The following is a 19,414-nucleotide window of genomic DNA, read 5'->3' as shown; positions in this document are numbered from 1 at the left end:
TTTTTTTTTTTTTTTTTTTTTTTTTTTTTGTTATTTCTTTGCGGGAGAAGAAGAAGAGGATGTACATAAAGTTCAAGGAAAAAGGGTTCCAAAAGCTGGGGTCCAGTGGAAAGATGCCACCCCTGCTTCCAGAGAAGGGATAGGGATTATAGGAAAGCCCTCTGCTTAGAATTAATGAGGAAAGTAGAAAGATCATATAAAAAAGGACTAAAAAAGAACCATTTCAACTTCTGTTTGTAGCATTAAGATGAAAAATTGAGAAATTTTATCAACTGCCAGCCTATACGAGAAAGAACAACCCTCGTTTAATGATGCAAAGATTCTTGATTAAAGAGTCCAAAGAGATATTCAGAATAGTCTAGATTACTTTTTCAGCTGTTCAAACAGAACCAAAAATGCAAAACCCGCAAAATGAAGTAAACAGAACTTACCAAAAGCTAAGTAGTTGATTTGCACGCAGAATTCAAGACCTTCTAAGAAACGCGACTGTAGTTCACTTTCTTCTAATGTCGGAATGCCTTTTTTAGGACAAGAACGCTACAAAATAAATAAACAATTAGTTTAGAGCAGAATGAACAGTGGAAAGCGAAAATAATCGCGCAAAACAACAACAAAAAATAAAAAATCGTGCCCTAAATACAGAGATCGGGCAAAGAATTTGGTTACCTGAGAAAGAGATTACAGATGATAAGGAAGAAAAAGGAGAATTGAAGCAGTAATTAATGTCGATTGGTAAAAAAACAAAAGATTAGAGAGAAAAAGAGGGATACCTGGGAAGGAGAAGGAGAGGAAGCAGCAAGGCATGGGCGACGGTGGTGGCAGTGGCGGTGGCGGTGGCGGTGGGAAGAGAGGAGTACTGGAGGAGGGGGCGTAGTGGGAGAGTACAGTCGGAAGAAGGTTATGGTGTGAATTAGTTAGGAATTTGGGGGCATATGCGTGATTTTGGATATAACAAGGCCAAGGGAAATGTGACATCTACATCTAAACTTTATTTATTTTTTATTTTTTTCTCACTAAAATTTGAATTAATTTTCTTATAATACAAATATATTTTAATTTTAATTTATAATTATTTTTGTTAATTTGTCCTCCCACCCTTCTTAAAAATAATAAACAAAATGTTTTTTTTTCAAAATATTTAAAAATAAATAAATATATATTTTATATATTAACCTGTTAAAAATGAGGCTTTGATATCTAAGAATGAGAAATAGAATTGGGATAGAAAGTGCAACAAACATAGGTGAGATCAAAAGTCTAGCAGGATCTAAAGTCCAATTTTGATCATGTTCACAACGTTTAAATAAAATATAAGCTACCAACTCATACCTAAAAATAAGAAAATATAAACTAACTAAATCTTGGGAATAAAATAAAATATACTACTAATCAAATAGAAAAAATTAATGAATATATTCCATAACTAATTATTATAATATATTCTAATACTCTCGTCAAGTTGGAGGGTGTAGGTCAATAACTCCCAACTTGTCTTTACGACTGTAAGTTAATAACACTCAACTTGTCTTTACGAGTGCAGGTCAATAACACTCAACTTGTCTTCCAAAAAATAAAATGTGGTCAATAACACTCAACTTGTCTTCCAGAAAATAGAGAGTGTAGGTCAATAACACTCAACTTATCTTTGAGAAGAGATTGTAGGTCAATAACACTTTTTGTCTTCCCAATAGTGAAAATATCTACCAAATTAGCTCTAAACAAGTATTTGCAGATAATCTAGACACATTGGTTTTCTTTTTAGACTTTCAAGAAGTTATTGAATTTCCAACAAAATGCAAAACCATTTAATTGATTTGCTTTTTAGACTTCTCAAGAATTTGATATAACAACTGTATTGAAAAATAAAACATTTAGATTTTAAATATCAAAGAAACTAAATACGATAAAATATCATACAAACAGAAAATAAAATTCAGATTATTTTGTTGATATTCTCTCGTTGGAGATCGAATCACTATACAAGTAAGATTGATCAAGTCAAGCTTGAATAATTCAAAGCATGCAACCTAAATGTAACAGTCGAGTTCCAACAAGAATTAAATTTTCTCGATTTCCTTTAAGACAAAATTTCGGGATTTTATTAAGGATCTTAAAGGTCAAATTTGAGGAACTGGTAGAGGAGAAAAATGCTTGAAACAATCCCGAAAACCAAGAAATAAAATAAAATAGTGAAAAAAACGGAGAGTGAAGGGGTTAGGGTTTGAGAGGAAGAACGGAGAGCGAAGATTCTTTCAATCCAGCATTTGGAGCTCGAAATCGCCCAAAAAGTCTTCATAGGAAGTGATCATTGAATCCAGGAGCAGAGATTTAGGCGTTTGGACCGTTCGATTACGTTAAGATCCGAGAAAGAACGAAGGTGAGTTCTATGGGTTTTTAGGTCTCGATTTTTCTCATGATCCGTGAGCATTTGAAGGAATTAGCTTATGTGATTTTAGTATGTTAATCTTAGTGTGTTTTCACACATTTTTTGTGAAGGAATCTGGAGTCGAATCGAATTAGGAGTTCTGAGAAGACTCCAAGAACAATAAGAACTTTCAACAGCGCGATTATATTAGTCTACGGATATTTAAAAATTATATGAAAAATTGATGGAAACTCTAAAACTTTGATGAAGAAATTTTATTGATCTAAGATATGTGCAACAAGATAATAAAAAAATTAAAAAAAAATGAAACAAAATAGATCTAATCGTCAGATTCTGGAACTTACGTAGGTAGACGATTTCGGTGGGACACACGTCGATAGATCGGCAGGAGAGCGCGCCTAGAGAGCCTTGGACACGTGTCCGGCTTCCAACTAGAGCTACACAGCTGAATTCCAATGGAAACGTTGTAATTTTGAATAGTATGTAGTTGACATATGAGGATTATGTTCAAATAATAACCTAAAGGGTCTATACTATATGGATAAGGACAGGTACCTTATCTTGGTAACACTATTGATACGGCCCAATTTGTAATGGTTATAAATGATTTGATCCAAATCGTTCGTGTGGAAACATGTGAGTGGGGTATCTTAAGATTAGACCAAGAAATATTTAACATCTTTTTATAAATCCGTTACTTGAGAAGATTAATATTTCACATGATGATTATATGCGACTCGATCTTAATCCTAAGTGAATTGTGAACTTTACCGGTAAGAATTTGTCATTTGATTTGGATGGGTGAGACTGGCTCTTGTAGTTGATTCAATATGTCTACCATTTTTTAGATTTGACCAAATAGAGAGTTCGGAATATAATATCAGGAAATGGATTTACTCTTCTCCAGATTTAAAAAAAAAAAAAAACTAGATGAATTTCTTTAAGTGCTGAGTTTGGGACTCGAACAATGACCCACCCTCTTATTCACTCAAGAGAGGATTTGGTTGTGATTGGATCATAAACAAATTATTCATTAGAGAACGAGTGGTACTAAGGTGAAAGATGTAATTACAAGGGTAAACGGACTTTTGACCCAACTGTAATTATGAATAACTCAGATTGACCTGTTTGTAATGATTATATCTATGAACATAATTTATCCTATAGTGCATAAGAGTACAATTCTAAGTCTAGTAGAAAAGTTACAGTTAATTAATGAAAATTGATTAATGGAAGAGATTAATTAACTAATATTATCTATTAGAACTTACAATTTGTAGGACCAAAGTCACCCGCCAGACAGTAACATTGAACTTGGAAAGAAAATTTTGAAGGATCATATATTAAAAGAGATTTTTTTTTGATACATTAAATATCAAAATAATTAATGAATTTTAGATACATTAAATAACTACATAGGTTTGAAATTTGAATTTGAATGAGATTGAAATTAGTTAAATATATACGGAGACTCATAACCAGTTGAATAAGATATTTTATCTTAATATATTAAATATTTAAATATATTATTTATTAAAGATTATCTAAGAGCCCTATAAATAGTAATATTGGGTCGAGCCAAATGTGTTTGATCTCTAACACTTTCTCTACTATAATTCTCTTGAAATTCTTTCAAGAGACTCCCACAAACTTTGACTTTATATTTGAATCATATCAAAGAAGATAATATGAAATTTGAAACTGATGTATTGAGTTTCTAGAGTTCTTACTCTCTTATTTGTTTATTTATTTTAATTCTTAATAAAATCAAAATGGTTCATCTCCATAAGGATGGAGAATTCATTTCCTTCAATGAAATTTTGGCCTTATGAGAGGACTTGAGTTCTTTTAGTGTCCATACCTCTTCTAACAATTTGAACTCCAAGGGTACTAACCTAATGATCAAATAGGTTGATGCATATTTATACCATCCGCTCAAAATGTCTTTGGTAGTATAGAATGAATTCTCATGCTCATTGCCCGCTCATTAAATGTTTTGTTCATCATTTCTGTAACACCATTTTATCTTGACTTACCAAGAGTTGTCCTTATCAATCTAATTCCCTAGCTGCATAAAATGTTTTTCTGATTTGTCGCACCCTCATTGTCTGACCTCAGACATTTGATCTTCAAGCCAGCATAATTTTCAACTTTAACTTTACACTTCTTGAAGGTAACAAACACATCTGTCTTATGTTTCAGTAAATAAATTTATACCTTCCTGCTGAAACCATCGATGAAGGTAGCATAGAACTTTGATCCACCAAGTGATGGAAGTGGAGATGATCCCCGAACGTTTGCATGGATCATTTTCAACCGCCTCAAATGTCTGTATGGACCATTTTCAATTATACTTTCTTCTATTCTCTAACAGTCTTTGCGAAACTAACTCGTTTATGTTTTCCCAGAATGCAGCTCTTACAAAGATCCATATCAACAGATTTCAAGCCTTCTAAAACTCCTTTCACAGTCATCATCTTCATTCCTTTAGCGCTCATATGTTCAAGTCTATTGTGTCATACACTTGAAATGAAAGTAGTCTCAACGACGACTATGTTTATACACCCTAGAGTGGTGTATAAGGTTCCAGATTTTGTGTCACGTGTTACCCCCATAGCATCCTTCATAATCTTCCACGATGTAACGACTCGGGGAAAAGAAGAAAAAACAAAAAAAAAAAAGGAAAAAGAAAGGAAAAAGAAAAAGAAAAAGAAAAGGAAAAAAAAAAACTCAGTTGTCGAGTTTCGCGGATCCCACGCAAAACGACAACCACACCACGCTCAGCCTTCAGCCCACGCTCAGCCTTCAGCTCACGACTCCCACAACCTATCAGAGTACCTGCAAACAGAAAAAAGAAAGAAAATACGAGAGAGAGAGAGAGAGATTTCGAATAACATCGGCGAGTTTCACTTTTTTCCGACGAGTCCCAAACTACCCAAAAATCGATGCCAAATGCTCAGTTACCATCACGAGAAGGATCCCTAACGATAGCACAATAACTCAAAGTACGTTTTATGCCTATTCGTAAGCATCATCGTCGATAACCGAGGTCGAAAAATTGAGTTTTCCTAAACGTTCTTAGATATGTGGTTTTAGGAACTTTTAGGCCACAAAACTTCGAGGAAGGAAAGAGGGACGACAAACAAAGAGGAAAAGGAAGAAAGAGGACCAAAATTGGCAACGGAAACGCCGTGAGAAGGAAAGAGAAAACGCGTCGAAAAATTGTGCAGAAGTCAGGTAAGGAAGAAGGATCCATTAGATCCGGGTCAGCCAAAACCAAATACCTAGACCCGAGGCTCAAACCAATCTAAGTCCAGCCCGTGAAATCGAGGCCCAACTATAGCGACGCAAACCTCAATCTAGCCGAGAAGCCACGGTTTAGCTGAACCAATCCGAGACCAGACCCACGGTCCAATCAAACCGACCTACAACCCAAACACTTGCAGCCTAGTCCAGTAAACTGAGGCCCAACAACTAGCCAGACCCAGTAGCCTTCTACAGGAGTCGACCCAAACCAAAGTGTGAATCGCGCCTCGACCTGATGCGCATCACACGTGGTGCGTTCTATTTCGGCCATGTGGCACACAGTGGCGCAGGCAGTCCCTCGGCTTGTTTCGGTGCAAATGGCTCGGCGGCTCCTAGTGGCTGTCGGCTCGGCTCACCTGTTTTGGCCCGGTTTCCACTCTTTCGACCCTCCCAGACCTGTTTTCGTCCCCAATTAAGGTATTCGAGGCCATTTTAGAGCTGTATTTCATATTTATTGAATTATTAGTAAATTAATTGTGAAATACTAATGAAAGATGACAAATGGTGTGATAGGAAACAAACCCTAACAATGTAAGAAGCAATTCTCACGGAATGGAAGCTTACATTTAGCTAATTAGGGAGTACTTCGGCCAAGGCCAACCAAGTAAGTGGCCTTACAATAGGATAAGCTAAAGATTGTTTGAATTATGATGATGTATGAGTATGACGTGCTGTGATGTATGTTAGATGTATGTTATTTATGTTTCCATGCATGACTTACATGTTATATTTGATGCACGTACTCGTTTCTATGATGAGTATGATATATGCATGACGATGTTATTAACATGATCATGTTTTCCATGTTGAACATGCCTTATGATGTTGTGTGCCATATTGCATCATGTCGTAGATCAACATAGGACACAACCCTAAGAGTAAGAAAATGATATTAATGTAAATATCTATGAGCACGTGTTACACAATGTAACAAAGAGTTGAGATTAGAGGGTTGTGTCAAAAGAGACGTATAATTGGATTTAGAGGATCTCATGCATATTGTATGTTCATAAGCATAGGGCTACTTTCCCTAGAGATGATGAGTGTGGACGCGCACCGTATGATGAGCGAGAATATGCATAGGTGCGAATACGCACGTATGAGGGTGTTCAAGAGGCGCATGACACTATGGGGTTTCGCTGACCTTCGGACGTTGCTACAGATTAGCTTGACCAGAGGGTCTAGGGGGTGTGTGAGCGCCCTGGGGATTCACACTCGCACGTGTGAGTCGTGTGTAGGGAAGTACTACATATCCAATTTGTCCGAGACTGGAGACCACCCTTATGATGATTAGAGATAGGTCCCTAACTCATGATTGCATGTGCTTGTATTAGCATGGTCCTTATAGTGGGGTCACTTACTGAGTATTTCTTTGGCCATGTGCCATATTGTTTTTCAAGTAAAGGTAAGACGCTCATGTACGGTTGACGGCGGCATTGTGATTAGAGACTATGACGCGTGCATAGGATAGTTGCATATTTAAAATTCCTAGTATTGGTTAGGATAAGGGAATTGCATTTCATTTATTGAAATTATTTAATTTGTAATTGTTTTTATCTTATTTTAAACTCCAGCATGATGCTTGAAACACGTAAGACCGACAGTATTTTCTAATGATTTAACGTATTCTGAAGTTTTAAATTTTTCCGCTAATTAAGATGAACATCTTTAAAGTTATATTCTGCATTAGAGATGAGCATGAGACGTTAGTGGTGACTCTAGATATGTAGAAATTTAGGGTCGTTACAGTTGGTATCAGAGCTTTAAGTTTTAGATTTTGTAGACTAGTCTACAATGTAGGCTTGGCATGCTCCATGGTCCCAACGTCGATGCCCCGTCACCGTCAGGTACGCCTTGCATTAGATGAGAAATGAGAAATGTTTTCGAACTCGCATGCATTTTTCTGTGGATATTACTTAAATTTCTGTGATATTTTAAGTATTTATTAATGAGTATGATATGATGTATAACATGTTGACTGTTTACTTCAGTGGCTTTATGATGTTTTGTATATTGTGTATATTGTTATTTATATATGCATAGTATTAAGGTCTTAGACTTAAGAAACCTTATATTGGTTTATAGAACCATGCCAAAGGATGAAGAAGAGGAAGAGGAAGAGGAAGACGAGGATGGGGACAACCCCGTCTTAGAGAAATAGGATGAGGTGTGGCAGTAGAGGGCCCACCTCGAGAAGGATCAGAGGCCAGGTCGGTAACAGTTACGCTGCTCGCAGTTTTACCACCAATTGCGCTACCACCTCTAGCGTCTCCATTACAAGCTGAGCCTCTACCACAAGTTGAACCTCCACCCCAACCTGCTCTACCACCACAAGCCGCACCTAAGGTTGCATCTCTAGCGGCCGGAGTAGATGCTAATACTAAGTTAATGTGTGAGTCAATCCAAGCCTTAATTCAAACCTTGGTAGCCACTCAACAAGCCAATCTACTAGCCAGCCAACAGGCCTAGGAACAGGCCCAAGCCCAGGCACAGGCACAGGCCAACGCTTAGGCCAACGCCCTAGTAAACCCTCCATAACCTATTAAATGTTCAAACTGGATAAAAGATTTCAAGAGATATGACCCTCGACCATTCGCCGACTCCTTGGAAGACCCTATAGAAGCCCAAATATGGATTGCAGCTATAGAAACCACCTTTGAGACTATGAAATGCCCAGAGAACCAAAAGGTCGCCTGCGCAACATTCGTTCTACGAAAGAACACAGAGATATGGTGAAGAGATAAGAAAACCCTTCTTAACCCAAAAGGGGGCCTATGAACTGAGAACAGTTTAAGGAGGCCTTCCTTAAAGAATATTATCCTAAGTTAGAGTGACTTAAGAGGTAGCAGGAGTTCACCCATCTGGTACAGGGCGGACTCACAGTGGAGAAATACAACCGAGAGTTTAAGAGACTCAAGAGATTTGCACCGTCCATGGTGGACACCGAAGAAAAGATGACAGAGAAGTTTGTACTGGATTTGGAATCAAGAATCCACCGTATGCTGGAAGCATTCAACCCAAAGACCTATGAGGAAGCTTTTAAAACTACCAAGGCTTTAGAGAAACCAAAGGATGAGGAACGACGTGAGGAGCCGGTAGTAATTGGGCAAAAGCGCCCACATGAATCAGGAGGCTCTGACCGTCCACCACTAGCACGTAGGCACCGTTCCAACAACATACCTGCTCTAAGATGGAATGAGCGATGTTGACTTCTGGCAATTGAGAGGAAAACGTCGATGGAGTAATAAACGGCCGAAGGAAAACTTCTTCGAAGAAGAAAATAATGGAAAAAAAAGGACAGATAAATATTTGCGCTGAAGACCCGATGATTTCATTTTCTCAGTCAGGTGCAATATTTAAATAACAAATTATCCTAAAAATAGAAAAGTAAATGGCAACTTAATGAATGCTCCTCCACTCGACGTGTACTTCCCACTTACTTCAATTGTGTGGGTTTAACGTAAAAATAGTTACCTAACAAAAATAGTTAACTAAAAATTAGGGATCACATTCACTCGGTAGGGATTTATCTAACAATCTCCTCCTAAAGCCCTATCGTATATCTACCCTATTTTGTTTGAACTCCGATTTGAGCCCTATGGCTCGGTGTCCCTGGCAGCATGTCCTCTAGACTCCATGTCTTGTTCGGCCACCTCTTCTTTGAGCTGGCGCGCCGCCAGTCCAGGTGGTTCAAAAGCCCTATCGTATATCTACCTTATTTTGTTTGAACTCCGATTTGAGCCCTATGGCTCGGTGTCCCTGGTGGCATGTCCTCTAGACTCCACGTCTTGTTCGGCCACCTCTTCTTTGAGCTGGCGCGCCGCCAGTTTAGGTGGTTCACCTCTCCCAATACTTGGCCACCAAACCATCATCATGATCGGCATTTAGCGTCAAATCTGCAGTACGTGGTGTTGCAAACTCCACTAGTTTAGGAGGTACAGCTGGAGTTATGGTTGGGGTTGGCATAGGCGTGCCCGATGCAGCTGCTGGCGGCGGTGACGATTCCCGATGCTGTGCTCCTCCTTCTTCAGGCTCGGTGACGAGGTACTCCATCGTGAATTGATTAGAGGTTTAGTCTATCTCGATCACATCTTTCCACTGCCAGAAGGTGGTCTCGTCAAAGATGACGTCACGCGACACATGAGCTCGCCCCTCCACAGGATCATAGAACCTGTACACCTTGTTTTCAGGTTCATAGTCGATGAAGGCAACCTTCAGTCCTCTGGGACCGAGCTTGGCGAGGTGGGGACGCGCATCCTTCATGTATGTGACGCAGCCAAACACTTGGAGATGACATACCGCTAGCTTCTTATTGTACCAGGTCTCGTATGACGTCTTCCTGTCGAGGGTTCGCGTTGGCGATCGATTGAGAAGATAGACGACCGTCATTACCGCCTCTCTCTAGAATCTCCTAGGCATCCCGGTCGTCATCATCAATGACCTCGCTGGTCCCAACGATGGTCTAATTTTGGGGCTCCACCACTCCGTTCTGTTGAGGGGAGTAGGGCACCGTTAGGTGCCATTGTATGCCTAACTTGTCGCAATACTTGTCACAGTACTTATCAAAACTTGCCGAGGTGAATTCTCTGCCTCGGTCTATGCGTAGCACTCTTATCTGCTTCCCGCATTCGGGCTCCGCTCGCGCTTGAATGTGCTTAACCACCTCTGCCGTCTCACTTTTCGCTTGCAGCAAGATCAGCCACATGAAGTGGCTTTTGTCATCAAATAACAGGTGGAAGAGGGTCTTGCTGCCTAGGGTCGCTGGCTTGATGGGCCCAAAAATATCACTGTGCACGAGCTCCAATGGCTCACCGGCGCGGTAGGATGCCTGAGACGGAAATGGGGTGTGCCTATGTTTGTTGATGAGGCACCCGTCGCATAACTTGTTCACGCCTTTGATTGGCGGCAAACCGTGCACCATCTCCTCCTTTTGTAATTTTTCTAGAGCAGGAAAGTTTAGGTGCCCGTACCTTGCATGCCACCTCCAAGATACCTCTTCGGTCCTGTCCGAGAGGCTGACTGGTTGCTTTATCTCCAACTCTAGGATGTAAAGGTGGTTTGCCGTGCACCGAGCTTGTGTGAGCAGTCGTCGTCGATCATCACGGATCCTAATAGCCCGTGCTCGATGAATATGTGGCAGCCGACCTCATTGAGTTGACCGAGGCGCACAAGGATAGCCTTGACCTCAAGATGAAGTAGACGCCGGTCAGCTTGTGGTACTTGCCGTGCACCGAACTTGTGTGAGCAGCCGTCGTCGATCATCGCAGATCCTAAGTAGCTCGTGCTCGATGGAAATATGGTAGCTGGTCTCATCGAGTTGACCGAGGCTCACGAGGTTAGCCTTGAGCCTCGAGATGAAGTAGACACCGGTCAGCTTGTGGTGCTCGCCTCCCTTGCCGACAAACAGGATGGTGCCGCGCCCTTCGATTTTGACGACGGAGCCGTCATCGAGTTTAACCGTCCTGCGAATCCTCGAGTCATGCTTGAAGAATGTAGACTTGGCCCCGATCATATGGTTTGTTGACCCCGTGTCGAGGACCCATCGCCAGTGCTCTTACTTCTCACCTCTTTCACCAATTTGAGTGAACACTTGCTCCTCTTTCAGTTGAATTGGCTACCCAGTTGGAGCTCTTCCTCACTCCTTGTGGTGCTTGCCGTGCACCGAACTTGTGTGAGCAGCCATCGTCGATCATCGCGGATCCTAAGTAGCCCGTGCTCGATGAAAATGTGGCAGCCGACCTCATCGAGTTGACCGAGGCTCACAAGGTTAGCCTTGAGCCTCAAGAGGAAGTATTCGCCCGTCAGCTTGTAGTGCTCGCCTCCCTTGCCGATGAACAGGATGGTGCCGCGCCCTTCAATCTCGACAATGGAGCCGTCGCCGAACTTAACCGGGCCCCGGTCATATGGTTTGTCGCCCCCGTGTCAAGGACCCATGCTGGTGCTCTTGCTACTCGCCTCTTTCACCGATTTGAGCGAACACTCACTCCTCTTTCAGCTGAATTGGCTACGCAGCTGGAGCTCTTCCTCGAGATCGACTGATATGAACCAAGAGACATCAATCATACAATATGCTTCAATGAAGATGTGAAGAAAAGGTTGTCAAAATTATCAAAAGATGTTTCAATTCATGCTACATTGAAGAAAAATAAAGTTTGATTGTTGTAAATTTTGGGTGGGTTATAATTTAGAGTTATTGTGTTTTAAGACTTTTTATTTAATTTCGGTTACATTTACATAATGGCTAATTATGGCCATAAAGTGTGAATGTTACAACTTTTGGAATGCCTTTAATAGTTTCATTTTGAGGCTATATAAAGCCATCTATGTTGTATTTGTATTGAGACTTGGAAAATATAGTAAAGAAGCATTTGTGCTTTTCTTTAGCCGATGGCTAAGTTTCTTTGCAATTCTATGTAGTTTAGGTTGCATGTAGAATCATTCAAGCTCGACATGATCAATCTTGCTTGTGGAGTGATTCGAATCTCAATCAAGTGTTCTTTCTTGCATTGAGATATTTGATCAACAAGAATCATTGAAGCTAGACATGATCGATCTTGCTTCTGGAGTGATTCGAATCTCAAACAAAGTGTTCTTAGCTTGAGATATTCGATCAACAAGGTAATCCGAATCTTATTCCCCTTGTATTGATTCCTTATCATATCATCGACGCTCACCGGAGCAGTTACACCATCGTCGATTACCTCCGTGGACTTGGAATCGGAATTGGGGACGTCGGGTAGGATCCATGCGCTCACCATGAACAGAGCTGGCTCGTCCTCCTCGGATTGGACCACATGGACTTTTTTCCTTGAGCTTGCTCCAGCAATTCTTGCTCAGGCGGCCTTTTTTCCTACTTCGAGCACTAGATCAGAACCCACCATCAGTCGACTCCTTCTTTTGATCCCCATTCTTTCCCACGAGATTTCCATCCCTCTATCGGTCGACTCCTCCCCTTCTTTCCCGCGAGATTTTCATGGCTTGGACCATTCCTCCTTAGTGAGGAGTAGACAACCCTCCTTGTCGACAGCTGAAGCGACAGCCGATCCTCTTTTGATCCCCATTCTTTCCCACGAGATTTCCATCCCTCTATCGGTCGACTCCTCCCCTTCTTTCCCGCGAGATTTCCATGGCTTGGACCATTCCTCCTTAGTGAGGAGTAGACAATCCTCCTTGTCGACAGCTGAAGCGACAACCGATCCTCCCGGTACTCGATCGTTTCTCCTTCCTCCGGCTCTATGGCGTGCCACAACCCTAGCACTTGTAGGTTGACGTGCATCAACAAGGCCCACTCATTATAGTTGGACCATTCCTCCTTAGTGAGGAGTAAACAACCCTCCTTGTCGACAGTTGAGCGACATTCTTCTTTTGCAGTCTTCCGAGCCCTGTGATCCGGCACTGAAAATCATCGATTCAGATTCGCTGTCCTTAAAGCGGATTTTCGAGATCTCCTTCCGTAGCTGCTCGATGTTGGATTCCCGCACTCGCTGCAACACCAACCCGACGGGATTTTAGCTTGTAGGTTGATGCGTATCAACAAGGCTTTTCGCGGCGTCGGCCTCTTAGTGGCGGGGTTGGAGAAACTAGCACTCGGTGGCGGCGTGGAAGAGTGAGCGAGCCTGCCCGGGATGAACCCCACGGATGTGTGTATTTTTGCGCTTTGCATTTTCTTCTACTTGAACTTGAGACTATAAGTTATTAGTTCGACGCTATTCAACTTGGCTGTTGATAAAGTCGGCTCCTCTGCAATGATATACCACTGGTGGATTAAACCAGATTCTGATACCACTTGTTGACTTCTGGCAATTGAGAGGAAAACGTCGACGATGTAAAAAACTGCCAAAGAAAATCTTCTTTGAAGAAGAAAATAACGGAAAAAAAAGGAGAGAGAAATATTTGCGCTAAAGACCCGATCATTTCATTTTCTCATTCAGTTGTAATATTTAAATAACATATTATCCTAAAAATAGAAAAGTAAATGGCAACTTAATGAATGCTCTTCGACTCACAGTGTACTTCCCACTTACTTCAATTGTGTGGGTTTAAAGAAAAAATAGTTACCTATTAAAAATAGTTAACTAAAAATTAGGGATCACATTCACTCAGGAGGGATTTATCTAACAAGCGACACCCTCCTCGACGTACCAATAGGAACCCCAAGAATCAAGATGAGGCTAGAGGGAGGAGAGAAGAAGGGTGCACTATCTGTGGAAGAATACATGGTGGGAGGTGCATGTCTGCTCGCCAAGCGTGTTATAGATGTGGTTAAGAGGGGCACATCGCCGTGAACTGCACAGCCAGAAACGCCGAAGCACAACCAAACCTTCCTAGAGTGTAGAGTAGGCAGAACAACCAGCACCACCGCGAGCTCAAGCTAGGGCCTACGCGTCTATGAGCAAGGACACTAGGAGGCCTGACGTCGTGGTGACAGGTACACTATCTATTTTAGGTCATTTCTCTTTTACCTTATTTGATTCTGGTTTCACGCATTCCTTTATTTCTATGCCTTTTGTTGTACAAGCAGGGTTCGAATTATAACCCTTATTGCATGAAATGTCTGTAAGCACCCCTTCGGGAGTAGACTTGGTATCTAGGGATAGAGTAAAGGATGACCAAGTAATCATAGGGAACCAAACTCTAAGCGTTGATCTGATGGTAGTAAACATGACAGATTTTGACGTTATACTAGGCATGGATTGGCTAGCCGAAAACCATGCTAGTATAGACTGTCTTAAAAAGGAAGTAAAATTTTCACCACCGATAGAACCTACCTTTAAATTTAGAGGCATAAGTACCAGGATTACCCCCAAGGTAGTCTCGATGATGAAAGCAAAGAGGTTAGTCCAACAAGACGGATGGACTATATTAGCATGTGCTGTAGACGTAAGGAAAAAAGAGAAGACCCTAGAAAACGTGCCAATAGTAAACGAGTTCCCAGATGTATTCCTGGATGACCTACCTGGAATACCCCATTCCCAAGCGGTCGACTTTGTCATTGAACTCGAGTTAGAAACTAGACCTATTTCCAAACACCTTATTGCATGACGCTAGCAGAGTTGAAGGAACTCAAGGCGCAATTGCAAGACTTACTAGATAAAAGGGTTCATTTGACCTAGCATGTCCCCCTAGGGTGCGCCAGTATTGTTGGTTAAAAAGAAAGATGGATCGATGCATCTGTGCATTGATTACAGAGAGCTAAATAAGAGAACCATAAAGAAAAAATACCCTCTGCCTAGAATAGAAGACTTATTTGATCAACTTAAAGAGGCAACTGTATTCTCCAAGATAGAACTTCGGTCAGGTTACCACTAAATTAGGATCAATGAAAAAGACACACCAAAAACAGCGTTTAGGACAAGGTACGGTCACTTCGAGTTCGTAGTGATGTCATTTGGCCTTACCAATGCCTCAGCTGTGTTTATAGAGTTAATGAATCGGGTATTCAAAGAATGTCTAGACATGTTCGTGATCATGTTCATTGACGACATCTTAATATACTCGAAAATAGACTTAGAACATGAGGAACACCTCCGAAAAGTCCTAACCACCCTAAGAAAGAACAAGTTTTACGCCAAGTTCTCCAAATGTGAATTTTGGTTACGACAAGTCTCTTTCCTAGGACACGTGGTGTCAAAGGACGCAATATCTGTAGATCCCACCAAGGTCGAAGCGGTCACAAAGTGAGAACGCCCAACTATGGTAACGGAAGTAAGGAGTTTTTTAGGATTGGCGGGATACTATCGAAGGTTAGTGCAGGACTTCGTTAGGATAGCCTCGCCTTTAACAAAGTTAACAAAAAAAAAGGGTTACAATTTAGATGGAATGATGCTTGCGAGGCAAGCTTTCAGAACTTAAAAGAGAGATTGGTAACCACCCCGGTACTCACAGTACTCGAGAGTTCAGAAGGGTATGTGATTTATAGTGATGCCTCCATGAAAGGACTGGGATGTGTATTAATGCAACACGACAAGGTTGTCACATACGCGTCCCGTCAATTTAAGAAATACGAAAAGAACTACTCTACCCACGACCTAGAGTTCGCCGCTGTAGTGTTCGAGCTAAAAATTTTGCGACACTACCTGTATGGAGAGAAAACTCAAATTTTTACCGACCACAAAAGTTTAAAATACTTTTTCACTCAAAAAGAGTTGAATATAAGGCAGAGAAGGTGGTTAGAATTGGTGAAGGATTATGACGTAGATATCCAACACCACCCTGGAAAAGCAAACGTGGTCGCAGATGCTTTGAATAGAAAGACGGTATACTTGTCGGCCCTCGTTACGAGGGAAGTAAGGGTACAAAGAGAATTCAAGCAAGCCAACTTAGCTGTAGCGACCGAGGGAGTCATAGCACAGCTGGCCCAACTAATAGTACAACCTACGCTTAGACAAAGAATTATTACCTCCCAACGAGAGGATCCTAACCTACAGAAAGTCCTAGGACAGGTAGACAAAAGTCCAGTAGATGGATTCTCAAAGTCCTCAGATGAAGGATTGTTGTATCAGGGACGCCTATGTGTTCCGGCAATAGAGGATTTAAGCAAAGAGATACTGACAAAAGCTCACAACTCGTCATTTGCCATGCATCCAGGAGGTACTAAGATGTACCAAGATTTAAAACAACACTTTTGGTGGAAGAGCATGAAGAGGGACGTGGCCGAGTTTGTGAGTAAGTGCTTAGTTTGTCAACAAGTGAAAGCTCCTAGACAAAAGGCAGCATAGTTGTTGCAGCTTCTAAGCATACCGATGTGGAAGTGGGAAAACATGACTTCTTAGTAGGATTACCCAAAATGCTCAAAGTTTATACAGTGATCTGGGTAGTTGTCGATAGGTTGACCAAGTCGGCACACTTCCTACCTGGGAAAGCTACATATACGGTTGACAATTGGGCACAACTGTATGTGAAAGAAATAGTAAAACTACATGGAGTCCCAGTGTCTATAGTGTCGGATTGAGATCCACGTTTTACGTCAGCGTTCTGGCGCGGATTTCAAAAAGCACTAGGTACCCGCCTCGACTTTAATACATCCTTCCACCCCCAACAGATGGACAAACGGAGCATTTAAACCAAATTTTAGAGGACATGTTACGTGCTTGCATACTAGATTTTAATGGAAGTTGGGATTCCAAACTCCACCTTATGGAATTCTCATATAATAACTGCTTCCAAGCCATTATTGGTAGACACCATTTGAGGCTCTGTATGGGAAAAGGTGTAGGTCCCCACTATGTTGGGACGAGGTAGGCGAGAGAGAGTTAGTATGACCCGAGCTGGTTCGTCTCACAAATGAGGCTGTCTAGAAAATTCGAGTGAGGATGCGTATCGCTCAAAGTAGACAGAAAAGCTATGCCGATGTAAGATGTAGAAGTTTAGAGTTTGAGACAGGGGACCCAATATTCTTCAAAGTGGCACCTATGAAAGGTGTCTTGAGGTTCGGACGTAAAGGCAAGTTAAGTCCTAAATTCATTGGACCATTCGAGATCTTAGAGCGAATTGGTCCAGTAGTGTATAAGTTAGCCTTACCTCTAGCCCTCTCAAGAGTGCACGATGTATTTCACGTGTCGATGCTGAGGAAGTACATTTTGAACCCTATCCAGGTAATAGACTACGAACCACTCCAAGTCAATGAAGATTTGAGCTACGAGGAAAAACCAGTTAAAATCTTAGCCAGAGAAGTAAAAACCTTACGCAGCAGGAACATTGCATTCGTTTAGGGTACTGTGGCGGAATCACCACAGCGAGGAAGCCACGTGGGAGTGTGAGGACGGAATAAGAGAAAAATACCCCAAGTTAGTACAAGAGTTTGAGACTTTCGAGGACGAAAGTTCGTTTTAGGGATATATAATGTAATGACCTGGGAAAAAGAAAAAAAAAGAAAAAAGAAAAAGAAAGGAAAAAGAAAGAAAAAGAAAAGGAAAAAAAAAAAACTCAGTCGCTGGAAAACTCGCGAGTTTTCTAGCGACCGCCGAGTTTCGCGGATCCTACACGAAACGACAACCACACCCCACTCAGCCTTTAGCCCACGACTCCTAGAACTTATCAAAGTACCTGTGTCATGACCCAATTTTCTAGGCCTCGAAAAACCGAATCGTTTCTAAAAAGACGAAATCGAAAACAAACAAAAGGAAAATAAAATAAAAGAAAAGCAAAGTAAAAAGATAAAAATACTATTGAATTAAAACAAAAGAGAAATTTTGTTGGTTAATTATTACCAAAGAAATTGCAAATATAAAATGAAATACAAATATTTCCAACCGGAAATAAAATTATGAAGAAAAATACAAAAGACTCTAAAAGACCGAAAAGGGACTGACGCTCCGGAACGACCTCCTCTGTGACTGTAAAGCTCTTAAACGCTCCTCTACCTCGACGAGCAGCCAGCGAACACCTGAAAAAAATCAAGGAGTACGGGATGAGTATAAAAATTATACTCAGTAAGCCACCTACTTGTAGGCTCTCTTCGCATCTTAAATTAACAGAACTCCCACGGTTTTCTAATTCGATTCTAGGACATCGGGTTCTATCCTTAGTCTCTTGGGGCTTGCCCCTTAGGTTTCACCGGTTCATCGTCCTTTCATTAGTCACCTAGAGGTTCCTTATGCCAAGCTAATTTGGTCGGTATCTCTCTATGAGGTGCTACCTCTACATGGCTATCTAGGACTACATGGTACCTAGCCTAGGGGTGTGCTGAGTACCCCTACGCCCACATAGTCCTCCTATGGGGGGTGCGACCCAACCCGTTCCCATGCAGCTAATGGGCTGTACGACGTGGGGACACATTTCCCATACAAAATGGCTAAGAGCAGTAAGGACTGATCGGGGACCCTTGGTCCTCCCACGAAGCTATAGATACCGTTCTCACACTAGCAATCTATGAACACTTCTGAGGTACCTTGTTGCCATGGTAATCAGCTAAGTTCCTAGGGGAAAGTTAAGTCTGGCTAAAGCGACATATCGCTCCTAACGGTAAACCCCTAAGCTTATCTTAGAAATGGGCACTAGAAAATAATGGGGTGTGCATGCAACCGTCTTCTAACATCCTAATATTCATGCAAACTAGGCACGCCGGCTCAACGAGGCGATGGCCTCCATCCAGCACCCAAAACACGAAGTTCGCGCTCAATGGGGCAAATTCATCTATCGAGCACCCGGAACACGAAATACACAATTCCAACATAAATTAAACGCATGCAGACGTACAACGGAAGCTTACGGCATACAAGCAACACTCAGATAATTCACCCAACACATCATAACAATCCAGTTGATTAATCTCATTCATGGAGTGCTAATTTAAGACAAAATTACGAACATGCATACATACAATCCAAGCGAACCCTACAAGTATTTCTTCCTAAATACCGGGTGGTGACTTACCTGGTTGACGCGTGCCCTTTTTGCTAGCGTTTCTTTGCCCGTGAGGTGTCTAAAAGTACTGATTTCTTTAAATTAGGTCCCTATTCACGTAAGAATAGTATTAGAACTGGAATCGGGACAAAAATCGGGCAAACAGAAAATAATCGAGCCAAATTGGTCGTTCCACGCGCTCTCACGCGCCAGCAGCGCGCTGGGAGTGCGTGGTCACGCGCGCGGGAAGGCGCCAGTCGCAGGCTGCACGCGCGCCTGCCACGCGCGCCCACTTCCACGTAGTCGCGGGTCGGCCAGCCCGGTCTGGTCCGGTCGGAGTGGCTCGCATTGCAGTTCGGCCCAGCTTGCAGGCGACAC

At 41.7% G+C, this 19,414-nt stretch overlaps 1 long non-coding RNA gene across 1 annotated transcript; it reads right to left on the bottom strand.

Moving 5' to 3' along the window:
- Window position 1: 1 nt before the first annotated feature.
- Window positions 2–905, bottom strand: LOC111450629. The gene is made up of 2 exons (XR_002711848.1): window positions 771–905; window positions 2–537 (listed from the first exon to the last, which is right to left on the bottom strand). It is a non-coding gene; the product is annotated as an uncharacterized LOC111450629 (long non-coding RNA).
- Between the last annotated feature and the right edge of the window lie 18,509 nt (window positions 906–19,414).

Source organism: Cucurbita moschata, unplaced genomic scaffold, assembly GCF_002738365.1.
Source record: "Cucurbita moschata cultivar Rifu unplaced genomic scaffold, Cmos_1.0 Cmo_Scf00012, whole genome shotgun sequence".
Classification (NCBI taxonomy): domain Eukaryota; kingdom Viridiplantae; phylum Streptophyta; class Magnoliopsida; order Cucurbitales; family Cucurbitaceae; genus Cucurbita; species Cucurbita moschata.
The sequence above is the reverse complement of the archived record's forward strand: the minus strand, read 5'-3'. Positions and strand labels throughout refer to the sequence as shown.